We start from the raw sequence: 27502 nt of genomic DNA, 5'->3' as shown, positions 1-27502 counted from the left end.
CCTCAGAATGTCAGCTCCCTGAAAGCCGTGGCTTGGGTGGAGATGACGCCTGGGGGAAGCAGCACCTGCTGTCACTGTGCTGTGGTCACACTGCTCCGGTCTCTCAGCCTCAGATGCCTCGTCTGCAGGGCAGATGCTGTCTGGATTCCCCTCCTCTCCCCTCTGGGCTGAACCAGTCTCTCCTCCCGCTGCAGTCAGAGCTCTCCACCAGGGGCCTTGGCTCAGACTTCAGTCGTGACAAGCCAAGGATGATAAAGGGTGGGGGAGACCCAATCACCCTCCCCCAAGGGGCCCGGCTGACACACGTGGCTCCCAGCCAGCTCTCCCACAGTCACTTCAGCCCAGCTCAGCTCCAAAAGGAAAAGACAAAACTCCCAGCTGCAGCCACACCACAGGGAGCCAGCACCACCACCCAGCACTTCCCAGCTGCACCCCCAGCCCCAGACGTCATCGGTAATTAGAGCAGCAAGGACGAGTGCTACCGCCATCCTTTACTGTCGGTTTATTCTGTGCCAGGCATCGTGCTGAATGCTCTGCTGAAATCCTCTGTTATTCTTGATCTTCACTCATTCCCATTCTGCCCTCATGACTATAGCTCTATCCACAGACCATCCGTGCTGTAAATCAACTTACTTCTAGAAGAAAATATCTTCACCCTAAGAAATAGAACATTCATTAAAGGACACATCTGGAGTTCTGTTCGTATTTTCCTAATACATGTCAAAATAACCATGAACATGAAAACTGCTTGTCTAAAATCACCTTGCAGGTCTTGGCTATTGTTGGAATTATTGTTGGAATAATGCTGCAGTGAACATAGGGGTGCACATATCTTTTCGAATTAGCGTTTTCATGTTCTTTGGATAAATACCCGGAGGGGGAATAGCTGGATCAAACGGTATTTCTATTTTCAATTTTTTGAGAAATCTCCATATGTTTCCCATAGTAGCTGCACCAGTTTGAAGCAACCTAAGTGCCCATCAGTGGATGAGTGGATAAAGACAATGTGATACATATACACAATGGAATATATGTACTCAGCCATAAAGAAAGACAAAATCGTGCCATTTGCAACAACATGGATGGACCTTGAAGGTATTATGCTAAGCGAAATATGTCAGACAGAGAAAGACAAATACCATATAATTTCACTCATATGTGGAAGATAAGCAAACACATAGATATGGAGAAGAGATTAGTAGTTACCAGAGGGGAAGGAGGGCTAGGGGATGGCGAAAGTGGTAAAGGGGTACATGTGTACGGTGATGGATATAAACTAGAATATTGGTGGTAACACGATGTAGTCTATACAGAAGCCGATACATAATGATGTACACCTGAAATTTACACAATGTTGTAAACCAATGTGACCTCAGTAAGAAATTAATTAATTAGGGGCTGGCCTGGTGGCATAGTGGTTAAGTTCACACGCTCCACTTCGGCGGCCCAGGGTTCGCGGGTTCGGATCCTGGGTGCGGACCTACGCACTGCTTATCAAGCCATGCTGTGGCGGCGTCCCATATAAAGTAGAGGATAGTGGGCACGGATGTTAGCCCAGCACCAATTTTCCTCAGTAAAGAGAGGAGGATTGGCAACAAATGTTAGCTCAGGGCTAATCTTCCTCACCAAAAAAATAAATAAATAAATAATTAATTAATTAAATAAAATCACCTTAAAAAACCCACTTTGGGGAAAACTGTTCTAACTGAATTCCCACTGTAATCCTAAGAAGAAAGTATTATTATCTCCGTTGAACAGAGGAGAAGACTGACGTAAACATTTTGACATTTATTTTGCGTGAAATTGGGATTCACTGGTGGGTATTGAGCAGAACTGTGACATGATCTGACCTCTGATCTATAGGAGCGAGGTGTGCAATCCCTAGGGTCTTCGAAAGGGAGTATCTGCCAGGTCTCAGTGAGGAGGCCGCACTGGGCAAAGGAAACGGGGCCTTTAGCACAACAAAAGTGGGGGTCTGGGGTATCTGGGAGAAGGGCGGTCAAAGAGGAGTGGGAGAGGGTGGTGGTCAGGGAAGGAGGTGTCTCTGAGGAGATGAGGCCAGAAGAATGAGAAAGAACCAGCCGTGGAAAGAGAAGGACCAGCAGGGACAAAGACAATCAATATTCATGCCCAGGTGCTGTTAAGGAAATCTTCACTCCTTGTTCTTTTGGAAAATAGGAGAGTAGGCACAAGCGTCAAAGACGTTGAGCATTCTGGCTGCTGCTTCCTAGATAACGGGATGGAAATGCAGCCAATTGGTGGGACTCCTGGAATCAAAGGTCATTCGATTTAAATTCTGCAACCCCTATCAAGGTGTACATGGAGGAACTCAGAGACCAGCCTGCACAGCCTTGGAACTATTTTCTCTGGAGCCAGTGCATGGATGGAAATGATAATTACAACTGTTACAATTTCTACAGTGATTCTCTGTGTCAGGTCCTCTGTGCTAGGTGCTTAGTATTCAAGATGTCTGAGTCAAGGTTCAGTTGAAGGAAATAGAGGCTGCTTGTATTAGTCAGCATTTACTGTAGTAACAAACACCCCGACATCTCAGGAGCTTATAACCATGCATATTTTTTCCCATGGGTCTGTGGGTTGGCCATGGATGTGCTGGGCTCAGGTCAGCTCACATGTGCTATCATTCTGGGACCCAGGCTGAAGGTAGGCACCTATCTGGGACATTCTGCTCTCAAGACAGAGGGCAGAAATGCAAGAGTTCCTGACCAACCACACAGTTGCATCCACTCATTGACCAAAGCGTATCCTATGGGCAAGCCAGAGTCAATGAGAGGTGGATATTACTCTTCCCCAGATTGCACTGGGCAAGTCACATGAAAATGAATGGGGACATATATCCTACTACAGGGAACGGGCAAAGTTGTTGGGAACAACAATTCATCTACCACACCACTGTATTTTAAGAACAAAGGGATTTGTTGCATGGAATTGGGTGTTCACAAAGCTGTCGGAGTCGCTGGATATATAGGATCTAGACAGGGTGTTGTGTTTTTGGAGAATGGCACACCAGAAGGAAACTGAAATGTGCCAGTTCACTCACAAGCACAACAGATTAATTTCTGGAAGAACCTTATGAGGCTGGGATGAATCTCCTTAAGCAACTGATGACTATACAGGAAAGACTGACCTCTGTCTCCTGTTTCCTTCGTAGGTCTGACCATGCACTGGCTGTGGAGACTCCAGGGGCTTAGTATCCCGTGGGGGCTCAGATGTCCAAGCTCACTGTCTGCATTCATACCAAGCAATTGGCAGCCCTGCAGTGGGGCCACCAGGAAGTCCCTGCCAAGTTCAACTTTGCTAGTGTTGTGGTGGATCACTGGGCTGGCGTGGAGAAGGTAATGGGGTGGGGACGAGGCACAGGGTTGGACAAATTGGCTGAGTTCATTAATCACCTATGCATTCAATAAATATTTATTGAGCACTTACATGTCAGGCACTAGGATGAGCTATGAAGATGTCCACTTTCCAGGAAGGCAGCGTGGGGTGGGAGCAAGAGAGCATGAACTTGGCAGAAAGATGAGCCTAAGAGACTGGTGCAGAGTGGAGCAAAAACCCTGGGCACTGACACACAGTTTGCCTGCACATGATGCACGTGCTCTGTTGTGACCTCCCGGAGTGAAACAAGGACTAGTGTGTTGGGGTCATAGAGGAGGTGGCTTTGGGTTTAATAAGAGAAAATTAGCACTGACCAAAGACTGCATCAGTCTTCTCAGAAAGTTATGTGTCCTTGTTATCAAGGTGTGTAAGCAGGATGGCCCTAGGCAGGGATTGTCAAAAGGGCTCCAACATGAGAAATCAGAGAAAGAGAGTGATGAGGAAATTTCTGATTTTCCTTTCCTGCCCTGGACTTTTAGAATTCTACCCCATTCACTGTTGATCCCGCCCTTGCCTTCGCTTGAAGTTCTATGTACTTTTATGGAGGGTGGAAGGATTCGTCTTGGCTGGGATGAGGAGAGAGGTGGATCTGCCAGCATGGGCTTAAAAGAAGTCATAATCTCGGTGTTGTCATGCAGTCCCGACACCATGACACAGCCTTAGTGCAGAAATCGCAAATGCTTGGCCTCTAGGCTGGAGATGGCTCATGGCACTGAGTGTTCTTAAGAAAATTTGGTCAACATTTTAAAATTGAAAAATTTCAGATAAAAATTTAGATTTCTGGCTTTTCTATAAAAGTAAGACCTCCTTAGAATAATGAGGAAGGCCTTTACTACCATGACTCAAAATCCTGATTCTATAAAAGAAGTGATTTAATAAATCTGCTACATAAACATCATAAAAATCTCTCCTTTGACGAATAACAGTATAAGCAAAATCAAAAAACTAATGACACCCAGGGGAAAAATGTTCAACTCAGCACAGCAGAAGAGTTAATATCCCTAACACAGAAAGAGCTCCTAGAAGTCAAGAATGAAAAGACACAACCCAATGTAAAAGTGGGCAAAGTAGATGAAAGGACAGTTCACAGAAGAGTGAACTCGAATGGCCCTTAAATGTGAGAAAAAATGCTCAGCCTCACTCCTAAGAAGAGTAATGAAAATTAAAACTTCACTGAAATAAGATTTTTTACCTCCCAGTGCGGTTAAATACAAAAGTTTGACAATATGCTCTGTGGACAGGGCTATGTCCACAGAGGAAATGGACACTCACACATTACTGGGCAAAGTGCAAAATGGCAGAAATCTATGGAGAGGAATTTTGAATTATCTAACCCAATTACCAATACATTTTCTCTTTGACTGCATTATTGCTCTCAAACTATGATATGGGGACCGCAGAGGATACCAGAGACCGTGAAATCAAAACTATACCAAAACAAAATTAAGACAGATTGGAACCCTTGTGCATCACCAGTGGGAGTATAAAATGGTACAGCTTCCATGGAAAAAAATGTGGCAGTTCCTCAAAAAATTTAAAATAATTAAATAATTTTAAAAATTAAATAATTAAAATAGTTACCATATAATCCAGCAATTACACTTTTAGGTATGTACCCCAAAGAATCAGAAGCAGGGTCTTGAAGAGATATTTGTACACCCCTGCTCATCGTTATTTACAATAGCCGAAAGGTAGGAACAACCCAATGTCCGTCAGTGGACGAATGGATAAACAAAATCGGCATATCCATATAAAAGAATATTATTCAACCTTGAAGAATGAAATGCTGATGTCTGCTACAACATAGATGAGCCTTGAAGACATTATGTTGTGAAATAAACCAGACACAAAAGGACAAATATTGTGCGATTTCTTTATAAGAGGTGCCTAGAGTAGTCAATTCATAGAGACAGAAAGTAGAGTGATGGTTACCAGGCTGGTGGGGAGGTGAGAGTGGGGAGTTGTTGTATAATGGGTACGGAGTTTCAGTTTTGGATGATGAAAAAGTTCTGGAGAAGGATGGTGGTGATAGTTGAACAATAATGTGAATGTACTTAATGTCACTGAACTGTACACTTAAAAATAGTTAAAATGGCAAATTTTATGTTATATATATTTTAACACAATAAAAAAGGAAAACAAAATAAATACACAAATAGAGAAAGGGAGAGAGAAATAAATTCATAAATAAACAAATAAATACACAAATCTAAGGTAACAGTTGCCTTCTTCACTTTCACTCTCTCACAAGTGCACAGTGGCATTTTCCAGAGGCTCAATGATGGGTGATCCTGCAACAAAGTAAGTGCAGAAACAGAAAAGAAAATCCGACTGTCTTCTATTAAGGAAGACGTTAAAGACATTTGCAAATATGTAAAATGATACCTCTCATTATCTTTGTTTGTTTTGGAAAGTATACTTACCTCTGTATCAAAATGTATCTTATTTGTGGTAATGTATAATGGGTTTATTACTGTTACTTTTAAAATTTCTCAGTTTTAATTTCTAGTACAGTAAATATTGATTGATAGAATCCATATAAATAAACATTCTTTATGGTTTTTAATACTGCCTAAGAATGTATAGGGGTTCTGAGATTAAAAAGCTGACTAAGCGTTGATGGGGCAGTCCCAGGACTGGCATTTATTCTACGTGCTCATGTACCAGCCCAACCTAATCAGTAGGCCTTCTCTTTCTTCAGGCTGGGAAGTGGCCCCCCAGCCCAGCCCTGTGGTGGGTGAGTGGTGATGGGGATGAAGTGATGTGGAACTTCAGCGAACTGTGTGAACTCAGCCAGCAGGTGGCCGATGTCCTCTTGGGGGCATGTGGCCTGCAGCGTGGGGACCGTGTGGCGGTGGTGCTGCCCCGAGTGCCTGAGTGGTGGCTGGTGACCCTGGGCTGCATGCGAGCAGGTTAGTAATTGACCACCTGGGCTGGGCACTGTCTCCCTTGTGAAAGAAACTGATGGCAGAGAAGTGCAACCACTACCCCCTCAAAGATGCCCCCTCCCCATAGCGTGCTGTCTTTCCTCGTATGGAAATACTATCCTTCTTCCATTTCTTTACAGAAACTATGTGCCAAGCACTATGCTAGAGGTTGCTAGTACAGGGTGAACAAAACATGGTCTATGTACTCATGTGACTTACAGGTCTTTGGAGAAAGATAGCTATTAAACTATTAATTGCACACATAATTATTTATTCACAATTTTGACAAGTAGCATGAGAATTTCATAAGAACCTATTCAAGAAAAGTTGGCAAACTGTGACCTGTAGGCCACATCCAGCCCACAGCCTGTTTTGTAAATAAAGTTGTATTGGAACACAGCCATGCCCTGCTCACAGGTTCTCTGGTTGCTTTTGCACAATAATGGCAGACTTCAGCAGTTGGGACAGAGAGCGTCTGGCCCACAAAGCCTAAAATATTTACTGTTTTGCTCTTTGCAGAAAAAGTTCACCCATCCTTGCTATAAAAGGAGACTCAAACTGACTAATCTGAGGGGGGTCACAGAAGGCTCAGTGGAAGTGAAATTTGGGCTGAGATCTGAAGGATGAGTAGGATTTGGCCAGGAGAGGAGGCAGAGACGAGTGCTCCAAGCAGAGGGAATGCACAGAGGGGAGAGAGGCTTGAAAATGATGAGAGAAGCTGCAAGGACGTCTGTGTGCCTGGAGTCCAGGCAGCGAGGAGCAAGGGTGGCAAACGGGCCTGGAAAGATGGGTGGGCGCTGAACTACAGACCCTTGGGGGCCGTGGTAAGGGTTCTGGTCCCTATCCACTGAGGAATGGGAAACCGTGGACGGATTGAGTGATGTGATCATTTTCTGTTTGTAAAAGGTCACTCTGGATGGTACGTAGACAATAGGATGAAGGAGGACAAGAATGGGGGTAAGAAACCCAGATGGGAGATGAGGGATGATGGTGGCTTCAACGTGGATGGGGTGGTGGAGGTGGAGATGAGTGGATGGGTTTAGGAGACAATGAGGAAGAAACTGATAGCAAGATTTTCTGATGAATGATGTATGGTAGAGGAAGAGGCCAGGGAGATGGAGAAGTCACAGACACTTAGACAACTGGGTGGATGCGGCTCTCTTTCACTGGAGTGAGGGACACAGGGAGAAGCAGGAATGGGGGTGTCGGGGAAATACGACTAGTTCAATTTGGTAACTGTTGAGTTGGGGGTACCCGGGTGATGTTCAAGAAGGGATGAGGAGTTCTAGTTATAAAATAAATAAGTCCTGGGGATGTAATGCACAGCATGAGGACTATAGTTAACAATACTGTATCATATATTTGAAAGTTGCTAAGGGAGTAGTTCTTAAAAGTTCTCATCACAAGAAAAAAAATTTGTAATTACATGTGGCGATGGATGTTAACCTATTGTGGTAATCATTTCACAGTGTATACATACATCAAGTTACAGACATACCTCATTTTATTGTGCCTTGCTTTATTGCGCTTCACAGATGTTGTGTTTTTTACAAGACCCTCCACCAGCAGAAAGATTACAACTCGCTGAAGGCTCAGATGATGGTTAGCATTTTTAGCATTTTTTAGCAATAAAGTTTTTTTTTTTGTGGCTTCTGAAGTGTTGAGAGTGGAAAGAAAGTGAGCCAGGGCTAAGAGCTATTTAACAGGAGGAACATGTGAAATCAGCTTCATAAAAGGTGAAACATAAGTCTAGTTATTCTCCAAAAGAATAAAACAAAGTGACAAGAGTTTCTTCAAGACAGAAAACAAAAACAAAGAAAAACTAAGAGCACTCTTGCCTAAGAAATTGCATTCAGGGTCCTGGGTTTGGGAGAAACAGCCGGGACCTAGAGCACCGCCGTGCTGTGGGACCACGGACAGTTCCAGGTGCCTTTCCTTATTTTAGTGACTGTGAGTCTGGATACAGGAAACTCCTGCAGGGCATTTTGTATGTGTGTTGGGGGGCAGGGGGAAGGTTGTGTTGGCCTTAGACTATCAATGGTGTGACATTAGGCAAGTCAGTTTCTCTCCTTAGACCCCTTACAGCTCTGACAACCCAGGGAAATCTGGGTTGCAATCACTCTCTGATCCTCAGTTCCCTTGTTATTATTATTCTCCATTGGTCACCACGACCCAGACTCCCCCCCACCCCCAATTTACTCCCCACTGGGTGTTTACATCGGGCTTCTCTGGGGAAGAAGGTAGCCCTCCTTCCAGTTCTCTCTAAGCCGTTTGGCTTCTCTAGACCTTGTCTTCATGCCTGGGACTATCCAGATGAAAGCCAAAGACGTTCTTACAGGGTGCACGTGTCCATGGCCAGGGCCATCATGGCTGGGGACAAAGTGGCCCAGGCAGTGGACACTGTAGCACCTGACTGCCCTTCTCTGAAAACGAAGCTGCTGGTGTCTGAGAAAAGCCGAGATGGGTGGCTGGACTTTCAGATACTACTACAGTGAGTACCTACACGTCTTAGCCTGGGTTTTCCTGAAGAGTAGAAAGGGCACCAAGCACTTCTGTGCAGGTGCTTTATTGGGAAAGTCCAGGGAGCAGAGTGTGGGACTGGGGAGAGTGAAGCAGGGAAGAAGAAAAAGCTAATACGAGAGTTTATTATTGAGTCACTGCAGGGATAAGTGGGGCTTGATCTGCAGGAACCTTCTGAGGAGCACACAGAATGCCTCTCAGGATTGTCCACTAAAGGACTGAGTGTTGACCCATCAGAACCTGACCCCCAGTGGTGGAGAGTTGAACTGTGGGGGCATTATCTACCCCACGCTTCTGGGCTGCACATGCATGCAGAGCAGGCTCAGAGTCCTGTGCCATGGTGGCAACAGAGAAGCCCTGGGGCACAAAGTGAATCACCTGTGGTCCACACTAGAAGTAACACTATATGTGTTGAAACTTGCCCAGAGTTGTTCACTGCAACCATTGCTGGAATCAGAGGTGAGGCCAAGAGTGTATGAGGCAAAACACAAGAGCAAGCTGAATACTGAGTTTCCAGAGTCCTCCTCCCACCTTCTCTATCCCTAAGCCAGGCTGCTTCACAATTCAGAGGACTCTGTGTGTCATTCTAGCCGTCAATAGCAGGACTGGCTGGAAGAATGCATTTCTCTGTCACATATCTGAAATCCTCCCATTAGAGACACATACCTTAGGAAACCCCTAGGGAGAATGAAAGCTTTTCTAGTGTCATGGTCTTTAAGATAACTGCCAGAGAAGTGGACAACATGAGACCAGCTTTGACACTTGAAACCAGGACACTGGAGGAGGGGTCCGGGAGATGTGCGGATGCTTCATGGGAATGGAAGAGGGTGTCCTGGGAAAACTCATACTAACTGAGCACCTTCCCTTCACCTGATGTCACGCTGGGGCTCCCAACAACAGTCAGATCAACATTTATTGAGTTCTTGCTGAGCAAGTTGCTTGTTTCCTTTGTGTTACAGTTAATTTTCTCAATAACTCAATGAAACAGACAGGTATTGTTGATCCCATTTCACAGATATGGAAAGTGAGACTCAGAGAAGTTAAATAAGTGGTCCAACGTTACACAGTTAACAAAGTGTCAAAGCCGAGTCGTTTTCAAGCCCACGTCTGACTGACTCAGAATCTCATAACCTTGACCTTTCATCTATCCCCCTCTGAAGTGGGTTGGCTGACTTGCCCTTGCCAGCCTGGGGGAAGGTGGGAAGAGATGAGTCACCAGGACATCTGGTGTCCAGGGCAGATCTGAGAAGGTGACAGTCTGTGTCTCTGTCAGAGAAGCATCTACCACACATCGCTGTGTGGACTGGAAGCCAAGAAGCAGCTGCCATCGACTTCACCAGCGGGACCAGTGGCCTTGCCAAGATGGCACAACACTCCCACTCAAGCCTGCGCATCAAGACCAAGATGGATGCTGGTTAAGAAGAGCTCTTTCTTTACAGAGAACTACACAACCAGGCCTTGAGACTTGTCTGAGCTCAAATCGAGTTCTACTGGGGTGGGCTACCATCTGATGCTTCTGAGATAGACGGTTGGGAAGGGGGACACCAGGGAGCATGGCTTAGCAAGCTGGGTATCCAGTGACCTCTGGTGGGACATTTCTGTTTCAGATAACATGGGATCTCAACATCTCCTCAGTGCTTTGAGCCACGTGTCTAGTAGACTGAATGATTAACGTAAAGTTTATATGCGTTTCTCCCCAGACTGCTCTGTGTCTTGTCCTTCGGGGTGCTGGTAATTTGCTTTGATGCTACAGATTCCAAGAGGGCCTTTTTGTCAGCAGCAAATTACTTTTCAAATCCATTCACGTAGAAGCTGTAACTGGGTTAATTAGATGAACTGAGGTCTCAGAATTTCTGGATCTCAGATCTCTTAATTCAGAATGTCCTTCCGCTCTACATCAGCCCTGTCAGTGGAATCAGGAAATACCACGCCAAGTGTGTCATGCGATAATAACAAGAGCTCTTCAGGGTCTTTTTCAGTGGATCCTGCTTACCATGTTAATTTTATGATTAAAACTGGAAAAATATTTTAATGCAAAAAACCTCAAAAACTTAAATGTTCCACCTGTGAGCCAGTGGTGCCAGAAAATTAAATTATTTAATAGAAATTATTTCATGGAAAAGCTATAGTAAAATGCAGTTTCTAAAAGATGAGAAGATAAATCACTTAAATGTAACTAAGATATTAAATTCTCAGCCCTTCCAAAATTTGGTCCTAGTAGGCTATGACCCAATTTCCCTACAGAACTGAAAGCATTAATTGTCTTCAGGAAGGGACACACACTATGGAGATACCCAGCCACAAGAAAGTTCTTCATGTCTAGCCTAAATCATTTTTGCTTTAAAACAGGACTGATACCTTTTATTCTGGCCTGGAGAAAGGGAACAAGTTTTCGCCCTGTACCAGACCCTCAGCTGTGCTCAGGAAATTCATGATTCTTTAAGAAAAGAGAACCAAAGGTCTACCCAGCCAAACTTGAACTTAGCAAGGCCTCTTGTTAGAATATTCACTTAGATGTCTTCTGTTAGTAAACGTTTCCTAGGTGGTTACCACACGCCAAAATTGTACTACATTCTGGGGATAAAGTGAATGAGACCCAATTACCTGTTAAGTCATGGGAGCTGGGGTCACACCTTGTGAATACTTGCCCCTTCTTGATACAAGGATGTGTGGATAGAAAACCTCTCCTTCTCCCTGCCTGCTCACACTTACACACACTCCTACAAGCATACACAAACACACTCAGGTCCACACGGACCTGTTCACATACTCCTACCCCTCCCCACACGTACGCACACACTCATGTTCCACTCACCCCAGCTTGCACTCACATATATGTACATGTGTTTCCTCTATGTTCTCAGCGTGTGGATAGACCTGAAAGCCTCTGGCATAATATGGACCATCTCAGACACAGCTTGGATATTAAACCTCTTGACCTCATTTCTGGAACCCTGGCTGTCAGGAGCATGCACATTTATCCATCTCTTACCAAAGTTTGACCCGCTGGTCATTCTAAAGGTAAGAGAGGATCCAGTTTGCACCAGATGGTCAGAGTGAGCCCAAGGTTTTCACCCTCCAATTTATTGCAGTTTCTTTCAATTCACCTAATTTTGACTAACCCTTGTCACACAGATGGACAGTGGTTAGTGAGATGGAAATGGTCCCTGCCCTCACAGAGCTCGTGGTCCAGGGAAGGAGACAGACCCATATACAGATAAAAGGAATATATTCAGGAGACAGGCATCATGGGTCATTCATTTACTCAACACACATTTAATGGGCTCTTGCTCTGGTGTCAAGTATCAGATAGATGGTGGTGAACCAAGTGTAAAAGAGAGGAATGGAATATTGGAGGTGGTCCCATCTGTATGTGTATGTGTATTTGTGTGTGTGTGTGTGTGGATAGAGTGGAGTCATCTTTAGTGTACAGGTTGAAAATAATTTACCTATGTTAGATACTTTATTAGTCAGCTCAGGCTCCTATAACAAAATAGCATAGACTGGCTGGCTTAAACAACAGACATTTACTTTTCACAGTTCTGGAGGCTGGGAGTCTGAGATCAGGGGGCCAGCATGGTTGGGTTCCTGGTGACAACTCTCTTCTTGGCTTACAGAAGGCTGCCTTTTCCCTGTGTCCCCACGCGGTGGAGAGAGCGAGCTCGGGTGTCACTTCCTCTTCTTATAAGGACACTAACCCTATCACGGAAGCCCCACTCTCGTGACCTCATCTAAACCTAATTATCTCCCCAAGGCCCTACCTCCAAATATCACATGGGAAGCTTGGCTTCAGCATATGGATTGTGGAGAACACAACATTCAGTCCATAGAAGACACCCATGTAACCCCCACCAGATCAAGATGTGAAACATTCCCACCACTGCAGACAGTGCTCATCCCCCCTCAGGCCATTGTCCACACCCCTGCATAAGTTAATCACTCTTTTGGCCTCTACCACCATAGATTAATTTAGCCTCTTCTTAAACTTCATATAAGTGGAATCATACAGTGTGTAATCTTTTGTGTCTGGCTTCTTTCACTCAACATATTCTCTGTGATTACTGTCCATATTGTTGCACGTATTAGAAGTTTGTTCTCTTCAGTTACTGTATAGTATTCCATTCTGTGGATCTATCACAATTTCTTTTTCCATCCTATTGTTGATGGACATCAGGGTTATTTCCAATTTGGGGCTGTTATCTGTGAGAAGTTTTGAAGAATAGATGTGAGTTTTTGTAGTGGAACTTGATGGGGTAGCCATTAAATGAAATCTATAAACTACATCCTCTGGGGCAACAAAGCAATGGAAATTGGTTCATTTTGCTTGCGAAGTCATGCCCTACGTTGGACTCTATTTGTGATGGGGAGTTGGGTCACTGGTATCCTGGGGCCTCCAGGTCTCTGTAGCAGTTGATGGCCCACCCAGACTTCTGTTTCACTGGCAACAGAGACCCCAGGAGCAAACTGAGGTGTGGATGGCATCCTTAAAGTTCAAAAGGTCAGGCGTGGTCTGGGTTCTCTCAGGAGATTCTCTCCAGATGATTCTGTCATTCTCTGTTTTAAACAAATTCTTACTCTGCCTCCTTCCAAAAAAGGATTTGAAGTGGGTTTTAAGTGTCACAAATAGAAAAAAAACAACAACATGAAAACAATGTAAAATTATAAAGCCTATTAGGAAAATACAGGGTGGAGATGGAGAAGAGGGGAAACTAAAGAGAGTAAGGAGAAGTACAGCAAATAACTGGATAATTGCATGTTGAGCTTCCTGGAAGGCAAGGCAGTAAGGGAAATGGGATGATCTTCATGACTTATACCAGTTCATCAAGAGCACTCAGAGGAAATAATTGCATGATGCACTAATGTTAATCATTTTTTCTATATATTTTTGCCTAAACCATCTTTGTAATAAATTCTGCACAAAGCAAAGCATGGATGGAGGTGGTGTTACATAACAGTAGAGAGTACAGGCTGCAAATGCTGGTTCCACTACTTGCTGGCTCTGTGAGCTTGGGTGAGTTACTAAACTCTCTGAGTCAGTTTTCCCCTCTTTAAAATGGGAGTGATAATACGAACTCTGTGAGATTATTGTGAGCAATTAATTGAGATAGCACAGGGCCTGGCAAGTATTCAGTACTGGCTATTTTTTAGTAGCACTTCTTCTGAATTGTCTATAGGCAATTTTAACTTGTCAAAGCACTTTTCTACCTGAATTGTATCCCAACAATATTTTTGGGAAATAGGGCTGGAATTAATCTATTATAAAGCTAGTCCCAGCAAGTTAAGGACTTAACCAAGACCACATAGCCGATTTGTTACAGTGGCTGATGTCTTTCCCTTGGTGACCAGGGGTTTATGTCATTCTAGAAGTGTGTTTATGGGGGCAAGTCATTACATTGACAGGAATAGGCTGCCAGGATTTGACAAAAATGTTCCAAATTTGTCCTGGACCTTTTCTCTGTATTGATAGGTGGTCATTTCTCTGTCCTTTTTGGTTGAGGGTGCGTGAGAATTGGGGCTCATGTGGCCTGAAATAGACACAGCAAAGAAGGTAGGATTTAAATCTAGAGCCCACCTCTGTAGCTCATGCTCATAACCACTGTGCCTACCAGTTAGTTTGGCATCTGACCTGATGGGCAGTGTCAGCTGGCTCTCTCCCTCCAGGCCCTGCCCAGCTCCCCAGTCAACAATGTGGTAGGAGCCCCCATCATTTACTGGATGTTGGTTCAACAGGATCTTTCCAGGAGATGGGGCTTTGGGGTTTGGAAAGAGCCTCTGGTCTATTGGCGCCTCCTCCTGCCTCCCCCACATACACACGTGCTCATCTATCTGGCCCTCTGAGCACAGTTAGCCCCATGAAGCCAACTTCATCATCAAAGCACCTAGAATCCAGCTCTAGGCAGAGTTTGGTTCCAGGGAGGCTCAGAGGGAACAATGACCTCTCTTCTCTTTTTCAGGTACAAGTTCCCACATCTACAGAACTGCTTCAGCAGAGGGGAGACCCTCCTTCCAGGCACTCGGGAGAGCTGGAGGGCTTAGACAGGACTGGACATCCGAGAATTCTATGGCCAGACAGAAATGGTACCTGCTCCTAGAACCATGGGCTGGTGAACGTGGTGGGCTTCAAAAGGCTCTTTGATAATAAAAACACGAGCCACCATTTATCTTGTGCTTATTCAGTAAATATTTATTGGGCACCTACCATGGGATAGGTATTGACAATTCAGCAGAAACAAAACAGGCAAAGCTCCTGCTCTCATGGAGATGACGTTCTAGCGGGAGTCGGGAGAGAGACATAAACTAATGAATATATGACATGGCAGATGGTGAGAAGTTCTGTGGAGAAAAGTCAAGCTGGTGAGAAGGGGTGAGGTGGGATGAAGGGCTACTGTTTCAGATATGATGGTCAGGAAAGTCCCCTGCAACGGGGTAGTATTTCTGCAGAGACCTGAGTTTATTGAACATGCAGGCACTGTACTAAGCTGCTCAGATTGAAGTGAGGGGTGGGGAGAGGAACCCACTAGGACCCTGCCTTAGGCACTGAGAGACCTTCTTGGAACTCTTGGGCCCCGTGAGCGTAATGTGGATTCCCGTTGCTCTACACTATGTCACTGACCCAAACTACCTGGAGAATCCTTCCCCCAACTCCTTTCCCAGTGCTTCTTCTTGGGACTCTCAGGACTTCTCGCCTCCTCCTCTCTACTCTTTTACCTTACATCCTTCTATGGCTAATGGGTCCCCTGGCAGAACTCCCGAGAAGGCTCATGGCAGGGCTGTGATATGGAAGAACTTTGCACATGTGGGGAAGGACAATGGAGTCATGGCAAGGGCTTCCAGCCTTTCAGAGGAGGCCATGTTTAGGGACTGCTCCTTTGGACACCAGTGTCTCTGTAGGATTCATTTCAGGATTCAAGCAGAGCTAGTCCTCTTATGGGAGATAATTTTTTGTGTGTGTGAGGAAGATTGGCCCTGAGCTAACATCTGCCAATCTTCCTCTTTTTTTTGCTGAGGAAGACTGGCCCTTGGCTGACATCCATGCCCATCTTCCTCTACTTTATATGAGATGCCGCCACAGCATGGCTTGACAAGTGGTGCATTGGTGCGCATCTGGGATCCGAACCGGTGAACCACGGGCAGCCGCTGCGGAGCATGCGCACTTAACCGCTTGGGCCACCGGGCCGGCCCCTATGGGAGATAATTTAATCCCATATTATTTTAAAGGACTTTTGGTGTCTGTGGTCTCTTATTAAAGTATGGCTCCTTCTAAAGAGATTATAATGTGGTTAGTTCCTCTTCCCTGGGGAGTGGTCAATCAGATTGCTTTCCACTGTAGGGCAACCTCTAGGATGAGGGTTCCAGTAAAGGCGGGAGCCAGGGAAAGGGGAGGGAGGGAGCCACCAAACGAAAGGCTACTTCAGGACTGTGTCAGGACCTGCTCTGTTGAGTCTGTCTTTCTTTTTCTGTGACCTGTGATCCTCCTGAAGTTTGCTGATCCGCCCACCACTTCCCACAGGGAATCACCTGCAGAGTTTCCAAGACAATGAGAATCAGACCTGGCCGCCTGGGACCCGCTGTCCCCATTATGATGTGCAGGTTTGTTAGGGGCACTAAGGAGGGAGGGAAAACAGCAATTTTTCGGTAATTTACTTATTATATTGCTCATTAATTAAAAATAATAGAAAGCAAAGATATTAAAAGGAGGGAGGGAGAAAGAGAGGAAGGAAGACAGAAAGGAAGAAAAAAGAGAAAATTATTCATATTTTTATCATCCAGAGAAAACTACTTTGAATAGCTAGCAAATTGGCTAGCTCATTAGTTATATAAATATAAACATTAAAAAAAATAAGGGTGAATCTTAACATATCATTTTGTAACTCACTTTTATCATTGAACAATCTTGGCTGACCCTCTTTCCGGGTCAGTTAGCACCAATCTTCAGCGTGATTTTTCATGACTGCGTAGTGAACAGTGGCTCCACCATTCTTCACGCCTTGTGTTAGTCAATAGGTGATTTCCAAATTTTTCGCTAGTAAAAACAACACTATAACCAATATGCTGTAGCTAACATATTGATCCTTTCCCCTATTTCTTTGGGCTAAATTCCAAGAAATAGAATGTGTGTATGTGTATCTATCTTTATGTGTATGGGTGTGTGTATCTAAAGGGTAACAATTTTTATTCAGTGTTATGTGTAATTGTCTGCTATCCCACCCCTGACTGTGATAACCATTTACAGAGCCCTTTTTTTAGTATCTTATTTCATTCTCGTACAATCCTGTGAAATAAGCTGTCATTATCTGTTTTACAGAGGAAGGCCCTGAGATGTATAGCTTAAGTAGCTCAAAGACAACTAACTAGTAAGATAGCAGAGTCATCATTTGAGTTTTGATCTGTCTGATGTCCAGGCCCATAGGCCTCAAAGATAATGGGAGGCTATTATATTTCCTGAGCTCCTAAGGCCAGAAGAATCTTCCCAAGCTCATCTGGTCCAGTCTCAATAAGGGGCTTCCCCTAAACCATCCCAGGCTGGTGGACTGGAGATCTGGGTTTAAAACTCTTGTCTTCCTTTGGTTTCTGGTTCTTGTTTTCAGTGACCACTAGAGAGAGGGTCTTCCATTTGACCAACTCAGCCCTTCCGGGCTGCCATTCAAGCCATTTCCTATTATGCAGATCAATCTGCTTCTTCCTCCAGGTCATAGATGACGAGGGCAATGTCCTGCCCCTGGTGCAGAAGGAGACTTGGGCATCAGGGTCAAGCCCATCAGGCCTATAGGCATCTTCTCTGGCTATGTGGTGAGGAACCCCCTCTCCTCTCTCTGTCCCCTTGTGGGGATAAGGGGTTCTGAGAGGGATGAGAGGGGTCCCAAAGTTATGAACTTCCCAAGAGGGATTGGCAAGACACAGGGACAAGGGGTGTCCAGTGTCCAAGAATGGGCGCTTTGCCAAGAGAAAAGATTGGCCATTCACCCCTGCCATCCTTAGCCCATCACTAAGATCCCATTTGAAGAATCATCTTTCTCCAGACACCCCTTTCCACCCCAAGAAGTGCTTCATGCCAGAAAGCTTATTGCCTGTCAACTCTATACAGCAGTGTTTTCCCAAGGGCAGCCCTGCCCCCACCCCCAACGATTGTCCCTGCTCCATGCCATTGATCTCCTTCAGAGCTGTGCTAGACGCCACATTGAAGCCACCATATAATTGGAGGCACCCCTACCTTCAGATCTCACAACGTTAGAAACAGATGATTCTTGAGGCTAACCGGCTCACTTTACAGGTGAGGATGGTGAAGCCAGAGATTCCAAAACTCATCCAAGCCCGTTATCATTGAAAAATGGGCAGGGAAGACCTCAAACACATTAAATAATAAGTTAAATAATAAATCCAGTAATAATCATTGCTACCATTTATTGAGTGCTTACTATGTGATGAGCCCTGTCTCAAAGCACTTCACATACATTAAACTCATTGGATCCTCCCAACGACCCTGTGAGGTCCTGGAGACAAACTGCTTGAGTTCAGAACCCTGCTCCACTATTTACTGTGTGATCTTGGGCAAGTTACTGGTCTCTCATGCCTCAGTTTCTTCACCTGTAAAATATGTGTTATAATATCTCTCAGCGATGTTATGGATATTGAGAAGCATTAATGTTTGTGAAACACTTAGAACAGTGCTACGTAAGAGTGTGTTAAATAAAAGAATTGCTGTAGATCCACATGATCACTTCCGCTGTACAGAGGAGGAAAACCGAGCCCCAGAGCAGAGGGCACAGCTGCACTGTGCGCTTCTTCAAGCATTTCCTGTGCGCTGTCCCCTCTATCCTCACACGCTGGGATTCTCCCCACTGGACAGACAGGAAACAGACTCAGGAGTTGGTGGGATGACTCAAGGCCGCAGAGTTAACGCCAGCAGGGGCTGCATGGTGACCAGGAGAAAGAGTCAAGCTGGTGGCCAAGACATTTGGCTTCTGGTCTCAGCTCTGCCAGCTGTAATGGCTGTTTGGCCTCCAACAGGCCTCTTGATCTCTGTGTTAATATTTGTAAAGTGCTTGGAATAAGGCCTGGCACATAGCAAGCACCACATAAGGCCTATTATTATGGGGCTGCAAGGATTCCACTGCTGTCTGTCATTTGAATGAGAATCTGATCCCTGACGAAAGGAATGAGGAGGAATTTGAGGCAAGAGGTACAGCCCCTGAGCCATGGGATCTACAGTGAGAATACAGGGAAGAAGAAAGACCTCCTGTAATGCCAGGGTTATAGGAATAGGCCAGATGGAGTCTAACAGAGCGTGGTGTGTGTCTAGGGAAAGGTTAAGGTACAGAGGTGCAGGTTGATGTCCAAGGACATTTTTGTAGGAAGTTGACCATGTCATACTCTGGCAGGTAAGGGATGTATCACCCAGGGAAATCATGGGAGCCATTAGGCAAATGGGGCCCGAAGGGGATACTCAGAAAACCCTGTGTGCCAAGCACTGAGCTGAGCTGTGCTGCATATGAATTCATTTCATTTCCCGTGAAAGTAAGTACAACAATTGGATCTCCATTTTATAGACGTGCAAACTGTAGTTTGGAGAGGTTAAACAAGTCATTTAGGCTCATGGTCCCCAGTCTTTATTTTCCTCTCTTCTCTAATATTGTGAAGGAGTTTCTCCCCTTCACTCTCTATTGTCCTGGGGATATGAGGTAAGCCTGGTCTCAATGTACAATCCTACCTGCGCATCCAATAAGCCACTTGAGAGAGAGAGGTGGAATCTTGGCTGTTATTACTATTTTTTTTTTACTAATCATTAAAAATACAATTTTATTTGAAGAAATGACCTGACGATAATCAAAATGTTCATTAAAATTTGCTCCCTGGAAATGATCCAGATCTACTCTCAATGCTTTTCTTTACTTCCTCTTTTTTTTTAGATTTTTTGTTTATTGCAGTAACATTGGTTTTTAACATTGTATAAATTTCAGGTGTACATCATTATACTTCTGTTTCTACATGGATTACATCATGTTCTCATGTTCACCACCCAAATACTAATTACAATCCATCACCACACACATGTGCCTAATCATCCCTTTTGCCCTCCTCCCTCCCCACTTCCCCTCTGGTAACCACCAATCCAATCTCTGTCTCTATGTGTTTGTTTGTTGTTGTTATTATCTACTACTTAATGAGGGAGATCATACGTTATTTGACCTTCTCCCTCTGACTTATTTCACTTTGCATAATACCCTCAGTGTCCATCCATGTTGTCACAAATGGCTGGATTTCATCGTTTCTTATGGCTGAGTAGTATTGCATTGTGTATATACACCACATCTTTTTTATCCATTCGTCCCTTGATGAGCGCTTAGGTTGCTTCCAAGCCTTGGCTATTGGGAATAACGCTGCAATGAACACAGGGCTGCATGTATCTTTATGCATTGGTGTTTTCAAGTTTCTTGGATAAATACCCAGCAGTGGAATAGCTGGATCGTATGGTAGTTCTATCCTTAATTTTTTGAGGAATCTCCATACTGTTTTCCATAGTGGCTGCACCAGTTTGCACTCCCACCAGCAGTGTATGAGAGTTCCCTTCTCTCCACATCCTCTCCAACACTTGTTGTTTCCTGTCTTGTTACTTATAGCCATTCTGATGGGCATGAGGTGATATCTCATTGTAGTTTTGATTTGCATTTCCCTGATAGTTAGTGATATTGAGCATCTTTTCATGTGCCTGTTGGCCATCTGTATATCTTCTTTGGAGAAATGTCTGTTCAGGCCTTTTGCCCATTTTTTTAATTGGGTTGTTAGTTTTTTTGTTGTTGAGATGCATGAGTTCTTTATATATTTTGGAGATTAAGCCCTTATCAGATGTATGGTTTGCAAATATCTTCTCCCAATTGTTAGGTTGTCTTTTCGTTTTGTCGATGGTTTCCTTTGCTGTGCAGGAGCTTTTTAGTTTGATGTAGTCCCATTTGTTTATTTTTTCTATTGTTTCTCTTGCCGGGTCAGACATGGTGCTTGAAAATATGTTGCTAAGACTGATGTCAAAGAGCATACTGCCTGTGTTTTCTTCTAGAAGTTTCATAGTTTCAGGTCTTACATTCAAGTCTTTAATCCATTTTGAGTTAACTTTTGTGTATGGTGTAAGATAATGGTCTACTTTCATTTTTTTGCATGTGGCTGTCCAATTTTCCCAACACCATTTGTTGAAGAGACTTTCTTTTCCCCATTGTATGTTCTTGGCTCCTTTGTTGAAGATTAGCTGTCCATAGATGTGTGGGTTTATTTCTGGGCTTTTGAAGTACTATGCTGTTTTGGTTACTATAGCTTTGTAGTATATTTTGAAATCAGGGAGTCTGATAGCTCCAGCTTTGTTCTTTTCTCTCAGGATTCCTTTAGCTATTCGGGGTCTTTTGTTGTTTCATATAAATTTTAGGATTCTTTGTTCTATTTCTGTGAAAAATGTTGTTGGAACTTGGATAGGGATTGCGTTGAATATATAGATTGCTTTAGGAAGTATGGACATCTTAACTATGTTAAGCTCTTCCAATAACTATTTTAACTCTTCCAATCCAAGAGCATGGAATATCTTTCCACTTCTTTGTGTCTTCTTTAATTTCTTTCAGCAATGTTTTATAGTTTTTGGTGTACAGATCTTTCACCTCTTTGGTTAAGTTTATTCCTAGGTATTTTATTCTTTTTGTTGCAATTGTAAATGGGATTGTATTCTTAATTTCTCTTTCTGCTACTTTGTTGTTAGTGTATAGAAGTGCAACTGATTTTTGTATGTTGATTTTGTATCCTGCAACTTTACCATATTTGTTTATTACTTCTAAAAGTTTTTTGGTGGATTCCTTGGGATTTTCTATATATAAAATCATGTCATCTGCAGATAGTGAGAGTTTCACTTCTTCCTTTCCAATTTGGATCCCTTTTATTTCTTTCTCTTGCCTGATTGCTCTGGCTAGGACTTCCAATACTATGTTAAATAGGAGTGGTGAGAGTGGGCATCCTTGTCTGGTTCCTGTTCTTAGAGGGATAGCTTTTAGTTTTTCACCATTGAGGATGATATTAGCTGTGGGTTTGTCATATATGGCCTTTATTATGTTGAAGTACTTTCCTTCTATGCCCATTTTATTCAGAGTTTTTATCATAAATGGATGCTGTATCTTGTCAAATGCTTTCTCTGCATCTATTGAGATGATCATGTGATTTTTATTCTTCATTTTATTAATGTGGTGTATTACATTGATTGATTTGCAAATGTTGAACCATCCCTGCATACCTGGAATAAATCCCACTTGCTCATGGTGTATAATCTTTTTAATGTATTGTTGTATGCGATTTGCTAGTATTTTGTTGAGGATTTTTGTGTTGATCTTCATCAGTGATATTGGCCTGTAATTTTCTTTTTTTGTGTTGTCCTTGTCTGGTTTTGGTATCAGGGTAATGTCAGCTTTGTAGAATGAGTTAGGGAGCTTCCCCCCCTCCTCAATTTTTTGGAAGAGTTTGAGAAGGATAGGTATTAAGTCTTCTTTGATTGTTTGGTAGAATTCACTAGGGAAGCCGTCTGGTCCTGGATTTTTATTTTTGATTACTGTTTCAATCTTCTTACTGGTGATTGGTCTATTCAAATTCTCTATGTCTTCTTGATCCAGTTTTGGAAGGCTGTATGATTCTAAGAATTGATCCATTTCTTCCAGATTGTTGAATTTGTTGGCATATAGCTTTTCATAGTATTCTCTTACAATCTTTTGTATTTCTGAGGTGTCTGTTGTAATTTCTCCTCTTTCATTTCTGATTTTACTTATTTGAGCCTTCTCTCTTTTTTTCTTGGTGAGTCTAGCTAAAAGTTTGTCAATTTTGTTTATCTTTTCGAAGAACCAGCTCTTGGTTTTATTAATTTTTTCTATTGGTTTTTTTTTAGTCTCTTTTTCATTTATTTCTGCTCTGATTTTTATTATTTCTCTTCTTATACTGATTTTGGGCTTTGTTTGTTCTTTTTCCAGTTCCTTTAGGTGCATTGTTAGATTGTTTATTTGAGATTTTTCTTATTTGTTGAGATAGGCCTGTATTGCTATAAACTTCCCTCTTAGAACCGCTTTTGCTGTATCCCATAAATTCTGGCATGTCGTATTTTCATTTTCATTTGTCTCCAGGTATTTTTTGATTTCTCCTTTGATTTCTTCGTTGACTCAATTGTTGTTCAGTAGCATTTTGTTTAATCTCCACATATTTGTGGCTTTTCTGAATTTCTTCCTGTAGTTGATTTCTAGTTTCATACCGTTGTGGTCAGAAAAGATGCTTGGTTTTATTTCAATCTTCTTGAATTTATGTAGACTTGTTTTGTGGCCTAATATGTGATCAATCCTGGAGAATGTTCCATGTGCATTTGAAAAGAACGTGTATTCTTCGGTTTTTGGATGGAATGCTGTGTATATATCTACTAGGTCCATCTGTTCAAGTGTGTCATTTAAGGCCAATGTTTCCTTATTAATCTTCTGTTTGGATGATCTATCTGATGGTGTAAGTGGAGTGTTAAAGTTCCCTAGTATTATTGTGTTAATATCTATTTCTCTTTTTATGTCTGTTAATAATTGCTTTATATATTTAGGTGCTCCTCCTTTGGGTGCGTAGATATTTACAAGTGTTATATCCTCTTGTTGGATTGTCCCCTTGATCCTTATGTAATGCCCTTCTTTGTCTCTTTTTACAGTTTTTCTTTTAAAGTGTATTTTGTCTGATATAAGTCTTGCTACCCCAGCTTTCTTTTCATTGCCATTTGCGTGGAGTATCTTTTTCCATCCCTTCACTTTCAGTTTGTGAGTGTCTTTAGGTCTGAAGTGTGTCTCTTGTATGCAGCATATATATGGGTCTTGTTTTTTTTGTATCCAATCGGCCACCCTATGTCTTTTAATTGGAGCATTTAGTTATTGACATTTAAAGTAGCTATTGATAAGTATGTACTTACTGCCATTTTTTAACGTTTTTTTCCTCAGTGTTTTAGTAGTCCTTCACTGTTCCTTTCTTCTTCTCTTGTTCTCTTCCCTTGTGGTTTGATGGCTTTCTTTAGTATTATGTTTGGGTTCCTTTCTCTTAGTTTTTTGTGTATTTATTGTAGGTTTCTGGTTTGTGATTACCATGGGGTCCATATACAGAATTGTTGATCTCTTTAGTTTGACCTCTGTCTGAAAGCTCTACTCTTTAACTCCCCTCTTCCCACATTTTATGTTTTTGATATCACATCTAACCTCTTTTTTGTGCATTTGTATCCATTACCCTCTTATCATGGAAATAGATAATTTTTCCTATTTGTGGTCTTCTCTTTTCCCCTTAAATAAATCTCTTTAGCATTTCTTGTAGTACCGGTTTCTTGGTGACAAACTCCTTTAATTTTTTCTTGTCTGGGAAACTTTTTATCTCTCCTTCCATTATGAATGATAACCTTGCCGGGTAGAGTATTCTTGGCTGTAAGTTTTTTCCTTTTAGCACTTTAAATGTATCGTGCCACTCTCTTCTAGCCTGTAAGGTTTCTTCTGAGAAGTCAGCTGATAGCCTTATGGGGTTTTCTTTGTATGTAACTTGTCTTTCTCTTGCAGCTTTTAGGATTCTCTCTTTATCTTTAATTCTGGACATTTTAATTATGATATGTCTTGGTGTGGGCCTCTTTGAGTTTATCTTGTTTGGTGCTATCTGTGCTTCCTGTACCTATATGTCTGTTTCTTTCCTTAGGTTAGGGACGTTTTCATCTATTATTTCTTCAAATAGATTCTCTGCCCCTTTGTCTCACTCTTCTCCTTCTGGGATACCTATAACATGGATGTTAGTGCACTTGATGTTGTCCCAGAGGTCCCTTAGACTGTCCTCACTCTTTTTAATTCTTTTTTCTTTTACCTGTTCAGCTTGGATGATTTCTTCTAGCCTTTCGTCCAGCTCACAGATCTGTTCTTTTGTATCCTCTACTCTGCTTTTGAGTCCTTCTAGTGAATTTTTCATTTCCATTATTGTATTCTTCATTTCTGATTGGTTGTTTTTTATATCTTCCATTTCTTTGTTGACGTTCTCACTGAGTTCATCCATTCTTCTCCCCAGATCAGTGAGCATCCTTAACACTCTTTGTTTGAATTCTCTGTTGGGTAGGTTGCTCATTTCTGTTTCACTTAGTTCCTTTTCTGGGCTTTTGTCCTGGTCCCTTACTTGGAATGTATTCCTTTGCCTCCTCATTTTGCTCTTTCCCTGTGCTTGTGTCTATGTATTAGGTAGATCAGCTACGTCTCCTGCTCTTGGATAGGTGATCTTATATAAGTGATGCCTTATGAGGCCCGTAGTGTGCTTCCCTCAGTTCTGAATGTTCCAGGAGTGACCCCTATGTGGGCTACATGTGTCTTTCTGTTGTGGCTTGTTTGCTCTCCCTGTAGGTGCCCAGGGAGGCTGAGCTATGCTCCTGGCCAGCTGTCGTAATACTCAGATTCTTGTAGTTGTTGTGGGCCCTTCAGTCTCTTTATTGGGTGTGGGAGCCACAGCACAGTTGGCTGCAAGTTCTAACAGCACATTTGTGTTGCAGTATTTCTTTTAAGTGAGTAGGCCCCCAGCATGGCAGGTTGTTAGGCTCAGGGGCTTACAATTGCTATAAGCCTCCAGCCTTTAGGTCTCTTGTCAGCTCTCTGAGGATTGCAGCTGGGTGGGGCTGGCCTCAGACACAGGAGCACCCGATTGTTTCAGGCTTTGGAAGGTGGGGCAAGCCCCTATGTGGGTCTTTGAGAAGCACAAGTCTTCTGCAGCTGACAAGCCCCGCCACCCACAGGTCCACATACACAGTCAACACAGTCCTGCCCTGTGTGTGTGCCCTCACCTCCCGAAGTGGACCCAGTCTCTCCACGACAGGAGCCCCACACACTCCACCACTGCCCCCCACTCTCCACCCGCTCCTTGTGCACGCCCTGCCCCACTATAGTCGGCTCAGTTGCCAGGCTTCAGAGAATCCAGTCACCAATCTGTGCAGGGCCACAAGTTGCCTGAGGGCTTGTTGTTGGGTGGAGCAAGTCCCTAGAGTGGGCTGCCTGCCCTGGCTGAGCTGGATTAAATTGGTGCTCTAGTGGGTGGGGCAGACCCTCGACTAGTAGGCCCCAGGGAGAACTCCAATCGCATCTGCCAGCATCTGTGTCAGCATGCCCACACCAGGCCACAACAATAGCCGCCGCCAATGTCCCAGTCTCTGGAGAGGTCTCAGCTCTCACTTAGATACACTCAGAGCCTATCAGGTGAGTCTCTTTTCACCAAAGCACTGTACACCTTTCTTTCTGGTGATTTTAGGTTGCTTTCTGAAACAGGTGAATTTGTTAATGGCCCTTTAAGAGCCAGTTTTAATTTCTTTGTGAACCAGCTTTTCTGGTGGTACTCCCCAATGTTTTAGTAGCAGGCAAAGTCAGATATTATGCCACTCATATTGATCGTGCTGGGTCCAAAAAATGCCTACAGCGAGTGTGCTCCCCGGCTCAGGGCCCCACTTCTCCAAGGAAGGCTGCATACCTTTGGGCTGCTCCTGGGCAGCTGTCAAGCTGGCGGCTTGTGAAGGTGGCATTTTTTCTCTCCATAAGGGAACTTCTGCCTCTTCCACCTCAATTAGGATTGTCGTTTGTTGCAGGATTTCCTCCTATCCAGTTTTCAGTTCTCTCTCGGGGGTAATTTTTCCACGAGTAGTTGTAAATTGGCTGTGTCTGCAGGAGGAAGTGAGTTCAGAGTCTGCCTACGCCGCCATCTTGACTTCTCTCATCTTGGCTGTTATTATCATCACTTTCTCCCTTTGCCCTGCCATGGATAGCTGGAGGAGTAATTGAGGGGATATACAGGTGTTAGCTGTGGTGTGATTCTTACCACTGATTTTGCATTATCCCAGGAGATGACGATGCCCTCTGACCCCTTTTCTCTTGGCCCTCATCCTCACTGCAGGTAGTGAAGGCATTTGTGGTCCTGGCCCCATGGTTTCTGTCCCATGACCCCGGACCAGCTCACCAAGGAGCTGCAGCAGCACATGAAGTCAATGACGGCCCCGTACAGGTACCTGACGAAGGTGAGGCCTCTGGGCTTCTGAACTTGAGGAAGGATGGATGGTTGTCCTCTTCTATTTCTCTCCTTCAGGCAGAGGATGAGGCCTCTAATTCCAAAGTTCTGCCTGACTATGACCAAGAAAGCCCAACTGTCCAGATGCCTGAAAATTGTCCTTAGCCTTTAAGTCACTCTGAATTGCAAGTCGGATGCTCCCATGGGAACAAGTTCTAGCCAATACCTGGCCTACATTCCCACTTTCTGCACTGAGGTCTTGCTATATTATTCAGGATTATCTCAGTTCCAAGTGACAGAAATCCAACTTGAAGTTTGTTGCTCAATTGAAAAGTCCATGGGTGGGTGAAGCTTTAGTCATGGCTGGTAACAGGCGTTCAAATGATGTGGTCAGAGATGTCTGTTTCAACACTCGACTTTCCTTCTTTCTGTATTGGCTTCATTTCTTGAAATTCTCTACCTTTGTCATGGCCCCCAGAAGCTCCAAACATACATTTTTAGCAGCTTAGCAAATCCCACTAGAAAAAGAGCCTCTTTGGGGCCGACCTGGTGGTGTAGTGGTTAAGTGTGTGCGCTACACTTCGGCAGCCCAGGGTTCGTGGGCTTGGATCCTGGGTGTGGACATA

At 43.6% G+C, this 27502-nt stretch overlaps 1 pseudogene across 1 annotated transcript in view; it reads left to right on the top strand.

Annotated features, from left to right (window-relative positions):
- Window positions 1-27502, top strand: part of LOC101393862 (acyl-coenzyme A synthetase ACSM2A, mitochondrial-like) — a 94411-nt pseudogene that overhangs the window by 21920 nt on the left and 44989 nt on the right. Inside the window, exons 2-12 of the transcript XR_015548550.1 lie at window positions 947-1095; window positions 3170-3353; window positions 6095-6305; window positions 8605-8811; window positions 10114-10250; window positions 11462-11466; window positions 11705-11861; window positions 14502-14572; window positions 14786-14918; window positions 16351-16430; window positions 17530-17630. The product of XR_015548550.1 is annotated as an acyl-coenzyme A synthetase ACSM2A, mitochondrial-like (transcript). The remainder of the gene's footprint in view (window positions 1-946; window positions 1096-3169; window positions 3354-6094; window positions 6306-8604; window positions 8812-10113; window positions 10251-11461; window positions 11467-11704; window positions 11862-14501; window positions 14573-14785; window positions 14919-16350; window positions 16431-17529; window positions 17631-27502) is intronic.

Source organism: Ceratotherium simum, chromosome 26 (genome assembly GCF_057802395.1).
Source record: "Ceratotherium simum simum isolate JZ-2026a chromosome 26, ASM5780239v1, whole genome shotgun sequence".
Taxonomy (NCBI): Eukaryota; Metazoa; Chordata; class Mammalia; order Perissodactyla; family Rhinocerotidae; genus Ceratotherium; species Ceratotherium simum.
The sequence above is the reverse complement of the archived record's forward strand: the minus strand, read 5'-3'. Positions and strand labels throughout refer to the sequence as shown.